The 19,457-nt window shown below is 33.8% G+C and overlaps 1 protein-coding gene across 1 annotated transcript in view; it reads right to left on the bottom strand.

The window, feature by feature from the left end:
• LOC124362263 (cadherin-99C-like) overlaps positions 1 to 4,885 on the bottom strand; it is a 222,983-nt gene extending 218,098 nt beyond the window's left edge. Inside the window, 1 exon segment of the mRNA XM_046816616.1 lies at positions 4,728 to 4,885. The gene's annotated coding sequence lies outside the window, so the exon portion shown is untranslated.
• Positions 4,886 to 19,457: the final 14,572 nt, after the last annotated feature.

Here is a 19,457-nt window from a genome sequence, read left to right as displayed (position 1 = left end):
CAAGGATAGTAGAAGGCTTACCTACAGAGCACTGACGATAGGTAAGACAGTGACAGAGATAACGTAAGGGGCAGGCAGGTAGTAATACTATAGAGGGAATAAAACTAGGGTGAAGACGTGAAGACGCTGTGAAGGGAAGAGGCCGGATTCAAGGATAGTAGAAGGCTTACCTACAGAGCATTGACGATAGGTAAGACAGTGACAGAGATAACGTAAGGGGCAGGCAGGTAGTAATACTATAGAAGGAATAAACTCGGGTGAGGACGTGAAGACGCTGTGAAGGGAAGAGGCCGGATTCAAGGATAGTAGAAGGCTTACCTACAGAGCACTGACGATAGGTAAGACAGTGACAGAGATAACGTAAGGGGCAGGCAGGTAGTAATACTATAGAGGGAATAAACTAGGGTGAAGACGTGAAGACGCTGTGAAGGGAAGAGGCCGGGTTCAAGGATAGTAGAAGGCTTACCTACAGAGCATTGACGATAGGTAAGACAGTGACAGAGATAACGTAAGGGGCAGGCAGGTAGTAATACTATAGAAGGAATAAACTCGGGTGAGGACGAGAAGATGCTGTGAAGGGAAGAGGCCGGGTTCAAGGCTAGTAGAAGGCTACAGAAATCGTAACTACCGAGCACTGTCGATAGGTAAGGCAGTGACAGAGATAACGTAAGGGGCAGACAGGTAGTAATACTATAGAAGGAATAAACTCGGGTGAGGACGTGAAGATGCTGTGAAGGGAAGAGGCTGGGTTCAAGGATAGAGAGACTTCGGATCGCTTATTCCAAGCACCGCTGAGACGTGCTCTGAATGGAAACTATTGACTAAATAATGTCTACAAATAATGTGAGTGGGCAATAAAGTAGTCTAGCCTCTCCTGTGTTGCCTTTTTGGTCGTTTAACGTTTTGATCCCTCATTAAAATGCTTCGCTACACATAACTGGCGGATGCTTCCCGTATTTAATTAGTGAGCAAGATAAAGTCTATAATATTATCACAGTCATCTTTGACTGTGTTTGGACCTTTTTCTCAGGCACTTTTATGTGTTATTGAAAGTGCTAATATTCCTTTTAACGAAATTTAATGTACTTTTTTAAGTCTATCTCTGGAAGTGTTTATTTGCTCATACTCAACACGTGTTTATGAGATTCTATGCCCGAACTGTTTTGTGCCGTTCTTCTCTACGAGACTCTTTGCTCCACTTTCAAACCAACGCATACAATAAAACTGTTGATGATATGGAAACAACTTTTAAGAGAGCACTAAATTGTATACTAATGGTAGACAAGCGTTTACTTGTAGGTTCGTGATAACAACTATACAATGAGAACTATTATTAGTTATTCTGATAATATCAAAACGATATTTTCTTAATCTTTTCTTGACTCTGTGTTTATAACCTTAAGTCACGTAAAACCGAACTATGTGACACACGAAGAAGATTTGACGTCAACCGATGATGTAAACTGTAGCATATATCTTATAGCTGAAACCGTTGTCGTCGGTGGTCTAACTAGGGTTAAGAATGTCCTTAATAGTAATCTAAGTACTGTAGTAACCTAACAATTACTAGGCAATAAATCTTGGACTATAAAACAAATTACGTCATCCAATGAATCATTCCGCAGATTGTATTAAAAGTTAAGTTCTAGAAATTCAAAAGCTGCTGGCTACCTACTCAAATTAAATTTATAAATTCATATAAACGCGTTAAGAGAAAATAAAAAGATTAGAAATGGCAAGCTGCGCCGCGACAGGGAACACGGTTAGATAAGATCAGGAAATAAATTGCTAGGCTACTCCTATTAACTTGGGAGACTACACGGCTGTCCTGTGGCGAGCTCTGATGGCTTATTTGTTAACAACAGATAATGAAGGCATTTCGGTCGCTGTCGATTTCTCCAGCGGGGACAGAACTACAAACTGAGACCCTCGCGGTCAGGTGGCCAAGCTGATACTAATCTTCATCTGTCATTTCTATCAGATTTCATTATTTAGTCATCTTTCAACTTTTATTTCTTCAAAGGAACATTCTATTACTAAAGTGTTACTTAATCCTCATCGTTTACCTTTCAATTACGTTGATACGTATATTCATCTAAGAGTTCTCAGAAATACTTCAAAAGCAAATCTGTGTAAGTATACTTTTCGAAAAATAAAGTAATTACGTCTAGATAAAGTAGAAGCAACGGTAGAATGTAGTGTCCCGATCAGAACTTTACAGTAGATATTCGTTTTCATGATTCGTAATTTAAAAATAAACGTTCCGTGATTATAATTTCCCTTAACTATGTGATGTATGTATGTATGCATCGATAAATTTAAATATAATATCTTTTATGATCTCAAATATTTGTAAATTACTCGTACAATTAACAATTCGGCTTAATTACAAGTTTCAAACCTATTTTTGTAACTAAGGTCACGAGGCACTATATGCTCTAATTTGGTACAATAGCCTTTTGGTTGGGATAATTTTAAAATTTTTTAATCATAGAAAACTTTTCTAATTCTGTTACTACAGAAATATTTTTACCACTTTAAAAGGGTACAGTAGAAAATGTAGGGACGTTTCGTAACTAGGCCCAAATAAAATTGGTTAATGTTTTAAGAAAAGAAATTTAATTGTTATCAATGGATAATTTTAGAAAGATTTAATTTGTGTTATTTACAATTTTCTTGGTATGAATAATCTCATCTTTTATGCACATGCTGTAAAAAATTTCACATCCTTATCTTCAATAGTTTTTGGGCCTTATTTTCATGACAGTTTCAAATTCTGACTCAAATATCAACCATTCCTTGTTGAATTATAAAAAAATTATATTTTCCTACCTTCAGAAATATTATTGTAAGGGTCTGTGACCAAAAATGTATTATTTAAAAATATATTTAAAAAACATTCCAACTGAAAAGGGATTGCACAACAAACATGTACATACAAAAACATGTATCTTGTGTACTAATTTGATATTTGTTTGTATAACTTATAATTGTTTTCTATAATAACTCTTACCTATTTTCCATCTAAATCACCAATAACAATGACTACATTTATTATAACCTGGTTTTATTTTTTAATGACTATAGTTGCTTTTTTACTTTAAATAAAAGTAAATGAATGCCGTACTTCACATCGCATTATCTATATTTGATAAATTATTCAATAATACTAATCCTACTCCAATAGGACACTGCGTCAGACGAGAAAGATCAGATGCTGTGTCGTCTTTTACCTTTGACCTGTCTAGGAAGATTAGTTTGGGCAATATTAAACAATTTGAAAAGGCCCAAATACCACAAACCTGTTTATTTCTGATTTTTAATCACCGAGTGGCTAATATAAATATTCGTGACAACGAGTGAAGCATTCAAATATTGCTACACCTGTCGGTACACTCTCCAGGAGACTTCCATTATAATTAACAGTTCGCCTCGTATGGAGTGAATAAAACAAAACACAACATCGACTGAGTTACAGTATGCAGTAGTTACAGAGAAAGTAAAAGGGCTTTAGTTGACTGAGCGTGACTAGCGCTTACCGTGCGTTTAAATCTCCCAGTTACAAGTTCTCAAACGTTTGTGTATTATTTGGTGCCACAAGAAAATTAGTAAATTCTGGATTACATACAAACTACTATGTATGTAGTAAAATCTCTTACTGGGAGATGAAGTAGTTTACTTTCGTAACTACAACTTGTTTATTGTTTTTCTGGGACAGGCACGAAGGGGAAGGGGTGGTGTTGTGTAGCTTGGAATCATTTTAAAACATTTGTTCTAACGTTTGTATTCACCGTTCTCTAAAATACCTTTCCTATGTACAATTGACGTACACGAGGAATTGTATGAATTTAATTCAGCTACGTTACATTAATTGTTATTTTTCACTTGGACAATGCTTAAAACGTTAACAGAAAAACAACAGAAGATAAATAAGGTGCGGAAAGCACTACAAACAGACAAAATATCTAAAAAGAAGATAGTAGTTAAATTAGCTGACACACATTTCTCCAATAACAGCGCGGGCTTCGGCGGGTGTTGCCCGCGCGGTGGCTTAGATGGAAAAACATTCCTCGAGATAGTACCTACAGTATCAGTAACGCATCAAAATTCTAAAGGTCCTAATCACAAAAGCGGGAACTAAAACACTTAAAACTCATCTAACCATATTGACCTACATGTGAATAATCCCTCGACAAATACTTTGTTAATATCTGTGCAATATGGTCCGTGAGTACCAAAATATTCATTGTGGAACTAAACGTGTACAGCTGTTGGAAATTATTAATAATGATTTTAGATCGTTTTAGATCACATGGGTAAAGTCCATGGTATCCCATAAGTTATTAAAATGTGGTAATTACAGTCATATATCATATATACATTCTGTAAAAAATCATAATCTTATCTTCATCTATTTTTCTTTGGGCCTCCTTGCACTTTTTCTTTGATTACAAAATTCTTGCATTATTATTTTAAACATTCTTAGATTAATTAATTAAAAATGAATATTATATTTTGTCTTCAAAGAAGGTATTATATGGCTTTAAATATAAAGAGAGCCGGCACAACAGACCGTACGAACAGAAGCTTGACGCTCGACTGAAGAGTAAGGACGCCACTCCCATCAACACCGCCGACAGACAGTTGATTGTAAACAAAACTATGACCCCATTATCTTCACTGCACACACACTAAACAGAACGTAGATAACAATGGTGATAACTTACCGGAGATGAAACTATAGATGACAAATAGTAATCCAAGAGTAAATAAACAAGGTCCGAGATAAGGTAAAACACAGGAGTTGAAGATGAGGGAAGGTAGAGTACACACAGACACAGTCGCGGCACAACTAACACTGACTCGGCGGCGGCAGCAGCGGCACGACGTACAGACAACAGGCCAACCACCCTGGAACAGGTGCGACCGCCGCGACATCTAGCCTTGGCCGCCACTACCTACCTACCTGTACCTGTGTCCTGTAGCACACTCTCACATCGCACTCTCTACCGTCTCTCATTTCACTTTTCCTCCTCAAGGGTGATAATCGATGTCGCAAATTGTACAATCATTCGTGGTTCCAATAGACTCCTCAATAACATAGTAACGTTTCACGAAATGAGTGCCTGTCCTTTTACGATATGTATGTTAAAGGGATATATATATATATATATATATATATATATATATATATATATATATAATATGTTTGTATGTAAAACATACATACGATATGTACGTTTTAGGGAACATAGGTAAGTCTACTGTATACTCTCCCATAAGTTATTAAAAGTAGACTTTATGGTCATAAATTGTACGAAAATTCTGTATAAAATCATATTCTTATCTTAATCTATTTTTCTTTGGGCCTTCTTGGATTTTTTATTACAAATTCCTGCATTATATTTTTAAAATTCTTGAGTTAATTAAAAATGTACTATATTACATCTTGTCTTCAAAGAAGACAAGATCTGTTTTTTTCCTACAGATTTTGTAAAATGGACGAGCTATTTTAGTCACTTTGTACAAGTAGCCATTGTGCTTCTTTTGCTAATGCTTTATTCAGCTAAAAATCCAGATTATTAATTAAATAATAATCCATATTTATTAATGTCTTATTTTTAATCCTAATATATGGTATTCTTGTTATTGCTATATTATATAGTTTATTAGCTGTTAATATTCGTTGTCGTTGCTTTCATATATTTATTATATCTTATTTATTCCTGTTATTGAACTTTTATACAGTTTATTATTGTTGGTATTTATTATTATATATTATATTGTTATTAGTATCTAGTTTTCGTTAATTAATTCGTGGCTCGCTGTGAAAAATTAGTGTTGTATTTTGCAGAATACACCTTGCAGTTTCATTATTTATGTTTAAATAGTTTATATTTTTGTTTACATCTTGTTTATAAGCTTCGTGTTGCTATTGTATCGTACTCTCTCGATTTATACACTTATTCTTTTTACTATGTATCGTTTGTATCTGTTTTGTATTTATATTATCTTATCGCTTGTATCAGCTAAAGCGTAATTTATTGTAAAATAGTTTGTCCGTTAATAAAATAAAATAAAATAAATGCTTGGACTAGTTCAAAACCTGTTATTCCAGTCAGTAGTAATAAATTAAAATCATGTGATTTTTAAATAATTGGTTAATAATTGTTTCTTGTATAGAAAGTAGTTGTTTTTCTTAATCAGATTTCGGACACAGTACACTAGATTGATAATAATAGAAATTGAGGATTTTGGAAAGGAATTGTTCACTTAAAATAAAATTATTTTCGAGTCTTTGGAATACATAGTTAGATCAAGGGATGACAAGTTGCACTGGAAAGGATAGTTACGTAAGCCTGACAATCTCGAGTAAGTTAGTTTATCACAGTTTAGGTTAGATAATACCAGGTAACGAAAGACTTGTTACTCATTTAAAGTTGATTATATGAGTTTCAGCAGGTAAGTTTAAGTCTAAATAAATAAGGTTGGCTTCTTTGCCTAAGGTTAAGGAGGCCATCGAGGGTTAGTTTAAGTAAATTAGGTAAAAATAAGTTATATCAGGTTTTCTTACGTAAAGTAGCTTTGGTAAGGTAGTTTAGGTTATGAAAGGTAATGTTAGATTGTTTAAGATTGGTTATATGTAGTAAAAAATAATTTAATTTTTTCAAAAATGTATTTGCAAAGAGTTCCGTGAAAAACGAAACATGTTGTATTTATGTTACTCAGAAACATGAAACAAACAGTTTATTCATTAATATGATGCTGTTATATACAAGGACGTAGCCAGCAAGGGGGTCCAGGGGTCCGGACCCCCACCCCAAATCTTTAATGTTTTAAATTACTTTTTTAGTAAACTATTATCTATATCTATATATATAAAAAATGAATGTTTGTATGTTTGTCCTTTATGGAATCGTGAACTATTGGACCGATCATGATGAAAATTTGTACGTATATGTATTTTTCCACGGAGAAGGTTTATAAGCTATGCCCATCCCCTTTCCCGATTCAGGATTCCGCCCCACTGGTTACAGAAATACCCATAAGAAATGCATTGCAGCAAACATATGTTAACGTCTTTTCAAATTTTTAATCAGCTGTTCTTTGTAAACATATATTACACTTATAGTTTTAAAGCATAGAGTAAGCTTAAGAGAAACGACAAATTTTGTTTAAACTGTTTTTTGCAATCACTGTTAAACATAGACTTTACTATCCAGATAATACAATTCAAATTTGACGTAAAAATTCACCTTTAACTGCAATATTTATTTAATATAAACCATGCTCATGCTTGATCAGAAGAGTAATGCAGATATCATAATTACTATCTTACGTTGGCTACAAATATAAAGAATGTTATAAAATCAACCTTAGTTGTTTTTTTTGACAGAAGTATGGTTCTCAAAACTCCGTGTGTACATATTCTCTCGATCGAGACAACAAAGCAAGCTCAATCGTGGCATCGGAGATATAACTAATTTAATCTAAAATTTATTATAGTAAAAAAAAAATTTACTAAGTAATATAAGGACTTCGGTTCTTAAGATTTGCGTGCGAAGCCGTGGGTAACAGCTAGATAGAGGCAGGAATATGGTACATACCTTCATAATACGCCCAAGAGGCTCACGATGGAACGACTATCAATTATCTCAGCAATGTTTAGAATGTGATAGAAAAAGAATAAGTGAATATAGTGTACTGTTTTCAACGGGAAATTGCGTGCGAAGCCGCGGGCAACTTTTGCAAAAAAATTATTGAAATGCGCAGCAAAGCGCGCCGGGCCCGCTAGTTATTATTTAAATAAATCAGTATTACTGATATGTACTGCTGAAAGATCGTTCTCAACAAAGAAACGGATCAAGAACTTATTAAGGAACAAAATGGGGCCTTGCCCTCTGTCCACTACGGGAAAATGTCAGTTGTTTGGACCCGTCTCCCCCCTCCCAATTTTTTTCCTAGCTACGTTTTTGGTTACATACTTGACTCCTGGAATCTGGAGCCATGTTCGTCTAAAGAGATCGAAAAAAGTTGACAACGAAGATCCCAAAACGAATAATCTACATCGTTTCGATATCAGACACTCAGATTATAAAATATAGTGGATTGTAGCTAAGTTCAGCATTCATATTAAATCAACCATTCACACCATGGCTGTTGTGTTCAGAAAACTAGGTTGCTCCACCGTGTTTAGAGGTCGTGTCTCATTGTGGTGCACAATTGTATGCACTGCGATGATACTGACACTATCTCAAAGCACGGTGGATTAACCAAGTTTTCTACACACAACTTAGCTGTGGTAGGGAAGGTTGATGTAACATGAATGACTTAGCTACAGACCACCAGCCTATATTTTATATTTGTAATTAGGCGTCTCTAATGTCGAAACGATGTAAATTGTTCGTTTTGTGCGTCTACGTCGTAGACGTTTTTTCGATCTCCTCAGATGAACATAGCTCCAGATTCCAGTAGTCTAGTCTGTAACAGCACCAAATTCCAGTCGCTGCATTAAGAGGAAGATGAACTGGAACTAAACTCAACATGCATAGTAAATGCACTGCTCAGGCGGATCGACTTCCGAGTGCCTCATCAGACCAGATCCCTTCACACTTTCTGCCGTCGTGTCTACTCAACCAATTATGTACATCACAGCACTATCCCGAGACTTCACAGACTTGGAAACCTCGTCTCCTCCCAGCATGACTTTTTCAGTGATAGTGTTATGCACCTGAAAAAACATTTTCTTTTGTTGTAGACATTGACACCTGGCTCATAGTAATATGTGTATATATTTATTTCTTTCTATTTTTTCCTCTACTCTTTTCTACATGCATACATTTGATTCTTTTTTTCCCCTTTTATTGTAATAAATTATTCCTATGTAGTATATGTGTAAGTGCAGATGGATGTATAATTGATTGTATAATTACTGTTACTATTTATTATTGTTGCTACGCTATTATTGTTATTTTCTATATAGTCTATTTTATATGTTATTGTTATGTTGTAGCAATTTATTTTGGCATTGTTAATAATTTATAATATGGATCATTTTCATTAGCTTATTGTTGGATATAAGAATATCTTATTGTTTTTTCCATGTACTAATGGTGTTACCGTAAATAAATAAATAAATATTTCGTTGTGTGTAGTATATTCAAGGTCGCAGTCTTTATTATATTTCTTCCAAAATGTGCGTTAATGTTCTTGAGTTCGAATGACCTCCCTTTCGAGACCAAGTGTTATCTTAAAACAATGAGAATTGTTACCATGAAGTAAAGACAAATTTAGCATTAACTGTAGTGCTACAAAAAACATGTTCGATTATTTTCTAACTTAGATCAATGTTTCGTACAAGTCTCAAAGGAAAAACTATTTTACTAACGTAATTTATTGTAAATTGTAGTTGAGTAAGAGACATTTCGAAGATTAAACTTTCATATAAATTTCATTCACCTTATAATAGAATAACCACTAAACTATTAACAATAAATCAAATGTAAGAATTGCATTTTTAGTACTATTTATACGAGTTAAATTATAAATCTTTTAGAATTATGTTAATGGATTCATATAATCATAATTTATTAAGAGACGGCTTATTATGCTATGCAGTAGATTTATTTTATTGTCTGTAAACTTTCCTCTCATACGGCCTAGAGATAGCCTATTTCTAATATTAGTGTAGCCTATACTGAACCCTCGTACATGCTGCTAATGCTAATAACTAGGTAATGTAACAAACCTAATTTATTATAACGCCTGTTACAAATTCCGTTTAAACATTGAACGTATTTATGCATTTTTTATTATTATAACAATAGGGGTGTTTATTAATGTATCTTATGTGATTGGATTCACATAAATTATATTTCTTGTACTACCGTGCCAGTTAAATTCTCTTGTGTGTTAACTATTGTTTTTTTTTCTTGCGCCATCATCTTTTTCTCTCCTTTCAGCTGACGAAAGTATTTATGAATCCGGTCGGGAGGTTAAGGGTTGAACATACACGTTTTATCAGTTTCAGTTTGGATAAATTACGAGTTCATTAATTACATGTGCAAAATATTTTCCTAAAATATAACTCATTGAAATCTCTAAAAATAACCATATTTTTTCCTAGGATTAATCACTTAACATTGAACTTTCATCCATGTAAATATATATAGAACTCATTGCGTTCTCAGTCACAATGCTCGGGTCTGTAGACTTATAATTCTATTGGCAGCAAACGTTTAAATATGAGTTATTTTCTAGAGATTTTAAAGTTTACATATTTTTAAATGATTTCTAATTATGAAACCACGCAAAATAACACTATAAAGTATAAATAGGTTAAACATTATGTAAGAATATAATAATATAATGCCCTTTGCAGGTTAGTTTGAATATGAACGTTGCATGTTAATGTAACGGGGATCACCACTAGAGGAAGATATCAGGTGACTGTGGTGAGACAAATTTCAGATTTTTAGAGGAACCCTTAAAACCTGCGTAGGGCTATCGGTAACAACCTGTCACGCTGTGTTAGGACGGCGAAGGGAGTTAATACACCCTCAACCCGAGGATATCAGGTGACTGTGGTGAGACAAATTACAGCTTTTGAGAGGAACTTTTATCACCCTATTATACTATACATTACCGTAGAGAATTAGCTGGATAAAGGATGTTTTCAAATAACCTTAATTCAATTCAATTCAATTATTTTTATTTCACAAGGTACACAGAAGTGCATTGCAATCGTCAATATAGAATAAATCTAAACACAAACATAAAAGTACTATCAACAAAATCAAATTTCTTAGTACTCAAAGGAAAGAAATAAACACACAAACAAAGATCATTTGCATTAAAATTTAAAAGCCACTGTCATAGAGGAATTCATTTACATTATAAAATTCCTTTAAAATTATCTATACTATATATATATATATATATATATATATATATATATATATATATATATATATATAATTATTATCTATTATCTATACTATTATCTCCTCAGGTCCTTTTAAAAATTGTCTCCTCACAAACATCTTTCAAATTTTGAGGGAAAGCATTATAAAAAGATACACCCGCGTGCATCATCCTAGTCTCGTGCAGGAATAAACGATGTGAGGGAAGGAATAAACGAAGCAAAGTGGCGTGCCTTGTCGGGTAGGCATGAGTGCTTCCCACTGACGGAATCTGACACAGATGCTTCCTCACATACATGACAACTCTCAAAACGTGAAGGGATGTAATTGTTAGAGTGTTGAGATTCCTAAATAAACCACGGCATGAACGAAGATTTGGGACCCTTCATTTGATACAGCTCTCTTTTGGACCAAAAATGCATGTTCTGCAGGAGAGGCACCACCCCAGACATTAATCCCATACGCCAATAACGAAGCGAACAACAATCCGTGGTAAGCAGTCACCATCCCATCTCTGTCCATAAATGTACTCAGAGTTCGACAATGCAAAACACACTTGACTCCATTTACCACACAACCCAGATACATGAGTAGAACACTGCAATCTACTATCGATGGTTACACCCAGGAAACATGTAGATTGAGACGGTTCTACTGAAGTTTCATTTATGTTAACCAACAAATCAGAGGATTCTTTATTTTTTGTTAGAAACTGAATAAATGTGGGTTTCTTAGCATTCAACGTAAGGTTAATTTTGACAGCCAACTGTCAATATTTTCATAAAGGTTAGTTTACACCCTTTTAAAAAACGTATAAAGATTAGAAAATGTTGGTATAAATGAAAGATACTTATTTATTTATTATTTACGGACAACCCATTTTAACAAAATATAGTACAAAGTTACAATGGCTAATATAGATAAGCTGCAACACAAAACAGTAATATTAACAAAGTACTGTAGTATGATAATAAATACAAAACAACCTAAGATGAATTAATACATGTAAGATGCAAAAGACCAAATGAATTAGCAAACAATAAGAGGTAACAATAATAAACTATGAAAAATAACATGATGATTTACAGACAACAAGGCAATAAAATATGAAAGAGCTAACAATGATCAACTATGAAGAAATAAAACAAAACCTAGAATATCAACAAACGAAAGAGAAAAAAAACACAACTTTTAAACATTATAATAAATAACAATGATAAATAATTTATGAACAATGAAACATAAATAAATAACAAATGAACAATTTGGTACTAATGAGCAGTGCAAGCAAGCAGAAATAGATATGAATCAATAAAATTTTAAACCGCGATTAAGGACAAAATAGTTTAATATACTGTATTAAAAAAGATAGAAATAAAATAAGTATTAACAGTAAGAAGCGTTAAATAAAGTGATTACAAGCAATAAAGAAATCTAAAAATAATAATAATAAATTAATAGTAATAACAAATAACTACTATACGAACATAAAAAACAATGCATATTTTACATGGAGCCTTCCCCTCTTAATCTTCCATGGAGAACAGTTGGTTAATCTGTCTCTTAAACTTTTGGTTGTAACTGTTATTTACTTGTGTGTGGTGTATTTAAACACCATTTTATGAATGAATAAAATTATTTATGAATTAATAAGCTCAGCCAATTCAGAAATAGAATAATCCAATATTGCACAATACAATCCATCTCTCTAAATATATATTCATAAACACAGTTACAAGTCTTGATCACAGACCCAAGTTTCAAGTGTCTATCTAAATTAAAATACGATAACGGTCTCAGACAGAAGCGATATAAATTTAATATACGACGGAACCTTTCATCTTCGATAGTTCAAGTCCAGTATATCAAACTACAAGCGTTTTATCTCATCAATCTCGGCAATCATGCCATCATTACTTGGTCTATTACCGGCTAAACAATGGGGTTCTCCATTAACAACACCATTAACTCTGTGAAGGCTTTGCATGAGAAGGATATTTTAAACAAGGGAATTCTCGTGTGTAAAGACATTGCTGTAGGCAGTAATAAACCTAACCGCTGTATAACATTGTAATGCACCACCACTCGTCCGTTTGAGACTCAGAGAGAGAAAGAGAGTAAGAAAACGATCATAGTAAAGATAGTTATCAGGTAAACTACTCCAATGTTAGTGCAGTTACATTTTCCGTACGAGTCACTAAGTATAGTATCGTATAAATGAAGTATCATTTTTAAATTAATTGCTTTATTGTATAATTTGTGCTGCGAAAACGAAGTACTTAATTAATTTTTATCGATGATTGTTTTATCGTTCGTTCCTCGAATATAAGGAATATAGTTTTAGTCGTGATTCATTTTGATTACGATCTGAATAGGGCATATATGAACATGTAACTTTCATAAAATAGGAAGGATATTAAGGAGACACAATATCAAAGTTGAAGAATTATTTGATACCAGTAAAGGACAATATCCCACTGTGTACGCCGGGAGTTTACAAAATCCTGTGAGTAAACAAAACGGAGAGCGAGTCAACACTTAGACACACGAAACGTGCTATGGAAAAACCGGCCATAGCAGAACAGAGCTTCAAAACCAAACATGTAACAGAATTTGACAAAAACCTGCGAAAACTCCCTACTATTATCTAAGGGTAATAGGAGAAACTAAAATAACCAAGGACTAAAATAATTTCAACAAAGAAGATAAAGTGAAATATCTAAAAGCTAACAAATAATGATATAGAAGCCAAATTGATCGTGGTGAGTGGTTGGTTAAGCTTCAGACAGTCACGTAAAGGCTCAGCTCCTTCAACTCGTCTATACAGACGACTGTTGACTGTGCCAGTTTCGATTTAAAATCTCTCCACAGCGAGGTTGAGATATCTCAAGAAGTAGCCAGTGTAAGGACGCGGTGTGAACAAGAAGACTTTGATGTTAGTTATGCTACCGGCTGTGTAAACCTAAGAATTAAGATTAATAATTCCGTTCTTTAATTTTGAAATTAATAAATTATTAGCTGTTACTGTGATTGCCATGTATTTCCCCACAGTATAACAGGATCTTCCTAACTGTCTTAAGTGATTCTCAATGGAAGGTATTCCAACCTCTGGAGCCACTTTTAAATCGTTTAATGTTGAAACATTAAATAACAGTGGGGAACTACAGTCAACGACCAACCTCGTTAAAGCAGGGATTTTATAATTGGCGCCAGAACTATTCCTTGCGTACCAAACACATATTCTGCAGTTTTTCAAATAATGCCACTGCCTGGTGAATCGAATCCCGCATAAAATACAGTCAAACTCGGAACTCTACACTATTATTTTTCGGAATTTGAAGTACAGTAGAACCGATTTCACTCGCTTCAATTTGGTAAAACATGTATCATAATTTGAAGACACCAAATTTTCCAAGACAATCATACAAGGATGTCACTCTGAGGAATCCCCTTCTCTTCACTCTATCCGCCTCACTCACACACAAGCTCTCCAATACGATCGAAAATGCTCTTACTTAGACAAGGTCTGTAACAGTGATTTGCATACTCAGAAAAGTGCTGTAAACATTTACAGTCGCCATGCTGGAACGCTAGTTTTACCACTAGATGAATTATTGCCGTGAAATAGGACTGGCAATTTTTATGAGCATTGAGGTGGAACCCTGATGTTGAAGTGAAACCGTTCTTTGGTGAGCACCTACAGTAGGGACCACCAGAGAGTGCAGTTGAGCGAGGAGCCTATTTGGCGTGTAACTTTGGAATAGCCAACGAGGACTGAGCTAACTAATTATCTACGTTAATTTGAGGTTTGTACAGTAGCAAATCGCTGTAACAACAATCTGTTTCTGCCGCCTTGCGCCGGTCCAGGCGGCAGTTGACGTGTTGTGCCATATTACATCTGCACTCTTTCGTGGCCCCTACTGTAGACGGTAATGTCATAGGAAAATAGCATGACATTTATTTAGTGCTTTTTGAAATTCTATATTAGGATAAGTTCGAGGGCTTTCATGAATTTTAAATTTGCCCATAAACGAGTCTGTGAAGTTCCATGTTTCTTAATGGAGGGGAAATTTTGCTACCGGAAATATGTGAGGTCGTTCGATGTCGGATTGTAAAATGTTCTGACACTCATTGAATGATTGTGGCCCATAAGTTGTTCAAATTCAAAGTAATGAGTCTAACAATGTGTGGTTTGAAATGTGCATATTCATGGAAATGTTCATATTACATGTTTAATTACGATTCTCTTAACGAGCAGCAAAATAGTGAGACAAACTTAAATGTAATATAAATCTGTGCGATAATTGTAAAAATTTAGTATGGTATCACAAACCGGGCAGAGCACAAACACTATTAATATATAATAATAGCCCGTGATTCTTTGTGTAAAATTAATTCACTTGACAATTCAAATACTTGTATATCCTTATAAGAGCGTTTCACTTGACGGAAGTGTCCGCGGTCGCAATTTGACAAAGACGACAAATTAGTCGCTCCATATTTGTCACCAGAGCAAATTGTGACGACCTGTCCTCTCCGTTGAAATTACTTTACCAGTTATCATTACAGATCTAACCGAATTTTAGATTATACAAATTATAAGCCTATGAGTTGTTACCGTGAAAAGGCAATAGAAAGCACTATATATTTTATGGTATTTATAACTTTGTAAATATTTAAGAGTAGAGAGTAATTTACACGATAAGCACTTAGTGTGTTGAAGAATGAGTGATAAAGGTGTAAAAGTAAGGAAGAGTCGAGAGTGGCTTGAAAGATAAGTACCGAGTGTGTTGAAGGACGTGTGACGAAGATGTAAGTAAGGAAGAGTTGAGAGGGGTGTGTAAGATAAGCATCGAGTGTGTTGAGGGACGCATGACGAAGGTGTAAATAAGGAAGAGTTGAGAGGGTTGTGTACGATAAGACCACGCGTGTTGAGGGATGCGTAACGTAAGGTGTAAATAAAGAAGAGTTGAGAGGGGTGTGTACGATAAGACCACGCGTGTTGAGGGACGCGTGAGTAAGGTGTAAATAAGGAAGATTTGAGAGGGGTGTGTACGATAAGCACCGAGTGTGTTGAGGGACGCGTGACGAGTATTTATGCACATTGAACTAGCCGAGTCGGGCCCGGAGGCTGTGGAAGCTGCGGGTTCGTATGTGGAGGGGACAATGACCTGTGCCCGCATCTCCAGATATTTGCGAGACCTGTCTCCCGTCCATCCCGGTCCAGTCCCAGTTCCTGTACATGGGAACCACGGACCGGTTCATGTTGCTGTAAAAAAGGAACCAGTCTGTAATTATATAAATACGGGTAATAGGGCTTGTAGTATAAAATAATTAATATAAACAATGATGCACGGACACAAAAGGAGTGTTCACCCCATTTTATAAATTATTGTATACAAAAATTCAGTATATAACAAAATTACAATTTCATGATATTGTATACCTTTATCATATTGTGGTTTCAGGGTTCCAAAATGTTTGACTGATAATTAACTGTTAATTGTCAGTCTATAGACAAGTCTAGATTTTGATTAGTAAAATATTAAATCACTAATTGTAATCACTGTAATTATTCTCAAGTTGTAATTTGTTATTACACCATTATTTATTCCTTTTCTACGATTTATTACTGTGAACGTAGAAAGTTATTACAAACAATTGTTTTTAAGTTAGCCATGTTCAATGAATATTTAGAAAAGATTAAACCAAAGATGCTTAGTAAATAAATATAAAATACTAGCAGCTATCCGCTCCTTTGCATGTAATTTAGAAGGCGTTGCACGTGTATGACCATTGCTGGTCCGATTGAATGATATTTCCGACGCCAATGCTGTGTTTGCCTGGTTGCCACGGTCAATAAAATACGTCAAAAAGTTTATATTTATGACTATTGCAATTTACTTTGTTCTTGGTATGTTTTGTTCCATACTTGATTTTGTTTCCTGATTAAGATTATATATAGATCAGAGAAGTCTACTTCTGTATAATTGAACTAAGATGGGTTTTATATAAGTTTTTAATTTATAATAAAAGTTATATATTAACATTGTCTTTTAGATCTAACTAGCAGTTTACCGCGGCTTCGCACGCGATTTCCCGTTGAAAACAGTACACTATATTCACTTATTCTTTTTCTATCACATGCTAAACATTGCTGAGATAATTGACAGTCGTTCCTTTGTGAGCCTCTTGGGCGCATTATGAAGGTATGTATCATATTCCTGCCTCTATCTTTCGTGGTTTTTGCTAGGTGTTGATAAGTTATTCAGAACAGTTACTGTATTCGGATGAATCTCGGTAAACTAATTAGGTTATAAAGAATCACATTCGGTCTGTTAAAATTAATTTTCTGTCTAAGATATTTCCAGTATTATTTTAGGAGTGTGCCTTCAAGAAAATGTATCAAAGAAACCAAGTTTCGATCATAAAGTGTCTTCTTTCGGCTCTTTTCATTTATCTTCGATGTAACCAAATTCGATTACCTTATGTGCAAACATTCACGGATTTGTATAAATGAGGTTGTTTTCATGATAGCGTTTAATAGTATTTTCTTTGAATTAAATAGTTTATTGATCATTGATGCAATCTGAATTTAAAAACACTACTGATCAAGCACTTTACAATAAAAATGTTTTAAATTTTAAATGTAAACAAATGTTTCTGCCTCTTTGATGAACTTCAGCTGAAAGTATTATCAGCTGTTAAGTATCAGTTCGCTTTGTATTACGTGTCGTAGCGCAGTCTGTCGGATCCAATATAAAACACACCAACATCAACAACAATTTATAAATAATAAATTAATGAATTAAACTATTAAAATCTCTAAAAGTATGCCTATGTTACTTCCAGGAACGTGTAGAATCACTGTACAAAATTTCACGATGTTTCGTACATTGGTTCCAGAGTTATAACGGAACATACAAACAAACATTCGCATTTATATATATATATATAGATAGATAGATACTTGAAATTTGATAAAATGTACAAGTAAAAGTACATTAACAATGACACTACGTGTTTGTTTCCTTATAAACTAAAAATATTGCTAATAGTTTAGAACATTTTGAGCTGGCATTGGTACACTTGTTCAAAATCACAGTCCAGTGAATTTTCTTGTAGAATAGTTCTTCCCGGCTGCTTCAAAGGGAGTCTTAGGTATCAAATTCTGACCATCTTATTGTTTTATGGCATTTTGTAGGGTAGATAAGTATACCTTACACTTATACCTCGATAACCTTAAACGGCGTTAAAAATATTTAGTATTCCTTAGAGAATGTACTCACTATAAATGTAAACATTTGAAAATAATAAACAATGTTCACACAGAACATTTGATTACATTAGACGCGCTTTTTTAACTAATGGTTTAGAACTTTAGAGACCAAAATGGGATTTTAGCTACTTTAAAGTGGTGCGTAGCCTAGAGGGATTTTCGAAATAAGATAGGCCTAAATACATCCCAGGGACTGTAAGAATGTCCATGTAAGATTTCAGTACAATCGGTTGAATAGTTTACGACTGAAATAAAAAAAAACAAAGGCACCTTCGCATTTATAATACTATAGGGTAGGATATTTATTTCTTCATTTGGGAAGTTAGTTTGAATTTATTTAAGCATTTTTAATTTCAAGTCCCCGCAGGTATATTGAAAATCTAACTTTATCAGTTATGAGGTGAAACAAACAAAGATAACTCTTAATACTTCAAAATACAATACAGTGTGCTATTTATTAAGTTACACTGTAGTCAAAAATATATTACAAACATTTTAATTTTTATTAGTGTCTATTCTTTTTAATTATATGACAGCTACTTTATTAATTTATTCGTGTTATATAAAATTAGTTTATGTATAGAAAGATGATTAAGATAGAATTAACACCCTTTTATGAAACATTAGCATTTAACAATTTTGGTGAACACACGATCAGAATAGAATATTTTAAACGTACGTACATATCAACACAGATTAAGTACATAAAAAGAAATAGTTAAATGAATTTAAAATATATGACATGAAACATAACAGTTACTTTTAAATATTTAAAATTAGTATTTGTTTGTCACATTTTTATTTTTATTTCAAATGAGAATGTAGTAATACACTCACATGCCGTGTTTTCATGCCTAATGTATCAAGTGCCCACAATCAAACAAACAAGTATAATTAAATATTAATTGTAAAGTACTTTTACACCCCTACAACTGAAGTTAAACCGAGCACAAGATAAGAATCATAAACTAAATACAGTATACTGACGTTGACACTATTATTGTACTTTATTATTCATGTAAATCTACACTATTTTATAAACATCTAATAGTATCTCCGTGTGTTTGCGTGTGTTACTCAATCGCGTAAAAACTACTGGACCGACCGTACTGAAATTCGACATGGATAGTCTTTTGGTCCCTATTTAACACAAAGCCCTATTACTATTTCAGAATTCCTCCGGGCTACGCCCCACTAGTCTCTGAAGTTGGCCAAAAATCCCATAAGAAATTGATTACAGCAAACTATTAATAATT

The sequence above is a fragment of the Homalodisca vitripennis genome, chromosome 5, assembly GCF_021130785.1.
Source record: "Homalodisca vitripennis isolate AUS2020 chromosome 5, UT_GWSS_2.1, whole genome shotgun sequence".
NCBI lineage: Eukaryota > Metazoa > Arthropoda > Insecta > Hemiptera > Cicadellidae > Homalodisca > Homalodisca vitripennis.
The sequence above is the reverse complement of the archived record's forward strand: the minus strand, read 5'-3'. Positions and strand labels throughout refer to the sequence as shown.